A 2,620-nucleotide genomic window follows, 5' to 3' on the forward strand; every position below is an offset into this window, starting at 1 on the left:
GTAGCAATAGACCCATGGAGGCAATTCGGCTGGAAGTAGATGTATTGAATCACGACGCGATTTGTGTGTTCCATCGTCATTAAGAGGCTCTGAACGTTACGATTAACTGTCAGTTTTGCGTCGGATTCGAAATACTAGACTCACAGGAGATCGACGGTAAGGTGCCAGAGGTAGTAAAAGAACCTTGGAGACAAGCCGGCTTGAGGACGATGTCTTGAATCTCGACGCAATTTGTGTCTTCCATCGTCATCAAGAGCCTCTGAACGTTACAATTAATTGTAACTTTTGCGTCGGATTCGAAAAACTAGACTCACAGGAGAACGACTAAAAGGTTCCCACGGCAGCAATAGTCACTTGGAGTAGGCTGGAGGACGATGTATGGAATCTCGACGCAATTTGTGTGTTCCATCGTCATCAAGAGCCTCTGAACGTTACAATTAACTGTCACTTCTGCGTCGGATTCGAAAAACTGGACTCACAGGAGAACGACTAAAAGGTTCCCGGGGCCGCAATAGACCCTTGGAGACAAGACGGCTGGAGGTCGATGTATTGAATCTCGACGCAATTTGTGCGTTCCATCGTCATTAAGAGGCACTGAACGTTACATTTAACTGTCAGTTTTGCCTCGGATTCGAAAAACTAGACTCTCAGGAGATCGACTATAGGGTGCCCGAGATAGCAATAGACCCTTGGAGACAAGCCGGCTGGAGGACGATGTATTGAATAACGACGCAATTTGTATGTTCCATCGTCATTAAGAGGCTCTGAACGTTACAATTAATTGTTAGTTTTACGTCGCATTCGAATAACTAGTCTCACAGGAGAACGACTAAAAGGTTCCCGAGACAGCAATAGACCCTTGGAGACAAGTCGGCTTGAGGACGATGTATTGAATCTCGACGCAATTTCTGTGTTCCATCGACATCAAGAGCACCTAAACGTTACAATTAACTGTCACTTTTGTGACGGATTCGAAAAACTAGACTCACAGGAGAACGACTAAAAGGTTCCCGTGGCAGCAATAGACACTTTGGGATAAGTCGGCTGGAGAACGATGTATTAAATCGCGACGCAATTTGTGTGTTCCATTGTCATTAAGAGGTTCTGAACGATACAATTAACTCTCAGCTTTGTGTCGGTTTCGAATAACTAGTCTCACATGAGAACGACTAAAAGGTTCCCGAGGCAGCAATAGACCCTTGGAGACAAGTCGGCTGGAGGACGATGTATTGAATCGCGACGCAATTTGTGTGTTCCTACGACGTTAGCAGGGTCGGAACGTTACAATTAAATATCTGTTTTGAGTCGGATTCTTAAAACTAGACTCACAGGAGAACGACGATAACGTTCCCGAGGCAGCAATAGAGAGTTGGAGACAACTCGTCTGAAGGTCGATGTATTGAATCGCGACGCAATTTGTGTGTTCCATCGTCGTTAAGAGGTTCTGAACGTTACAATTAACTGTCAGTTTTCTGTCGGATTCGAAATACTAGACCCACAGGAGAACGACGATAAGGTGCCAGAGGTATGAATAGACGCTAGGAGACTAGCCGGCTGGAGGACGATGTATTGAATCGAGACATAATTTCTGTGTTCCATCGTCATTGAGAGGTTCTGAACGTTATAATTAACTGTCAGTTTAGCGTCGGATTCGAAATACTACACTCACAGGAGAACGATGATAAGGTGCCAGAGGTAGCAATAGATCCTTGGAGACAAGCCGGCTGGAGGACGATGTATTGAATCGCGACACAATTTCTGTGTTCCATCGTCATTAAGAGGCTCTTAACGTTACGACTAACTGTCAGTTTCGCGTCGGATTCGAAAAGCTAGACTCACAGGAGAACGACCATAGGGTGCCCGAGGTAGCAATTGACCCTTGGGGACAAGTCGGCTGGAGGACGATATATTGAATCTCGACGCAGTTTGTGTGTTCCGTCGTCAATAAGCGGTTCTGAACGTTACAATTAACTGTATTTTTGCGTCGGATTCGAAATACTAGACTCGCAGGAGAACGACGATAAGGTGCCAGAGCTAGCAATAGACCCTTGAAGACACGTCAGCTGGGGGACGATGTATTGAATCTCGACGCAATTTGTGTGTTCCATCATCATTATGAGGCTCTGAACGTTACGATAAACTGTCAGCTTCGCGTCGAATTCGAAAAACTAGACTCACAGGGTCACCATAGTGTGCCCGAGGTAGCAATAGACCCTTGGAGACAAGTCGGCTGGAGGACAATATATTGAATCTCGACCCAATTTGTGTATTCCATCGTCATTAAGAGGCTCTGAACGTTATAATTAACTGTCAGTTTTGCGTCGGATTCGAAACAATAGCTCACAGGAGAACGACGATAAGGTGCCAGAGGTAGCAATAGACCCTTGGAGACAAGCTGGCTGGAGGACGATGAAATGAATCACGACGCAATTTGTGTGCTCCATCGTCATTAAGCGGTTCTGAACGTTGAAATTAACTGTCAGTTTGGCGTCGGATTCGAAATACTAGACTCGCAGGAGAACGACGATAAGGTGCAAGAGCTAGCAATAGACCCTTGAAGAACGTCAGCCGGGGGCAATGTATTGATTCTCGACGCAATTTGTGTGTTCCATCGTCATTA

Source organism: Schistocerca americana, unplaced genomic scaffold (assembly GCF_021461395.2).
Source record: "Schistocerca americana isolate TAMUIC-IGC-003095 unplaced genomic scaffold, iqSchAmer2.1 HiC_scaffold_50, whole genome shotgun sequence".
In the NCBI taxonomy this organism is placed as follows: Eukaryota; Metazoa; Arthropoda; class Insecta; order Orthoptera; family Acrididae; genus Schistocerca; species Schistocerca americana.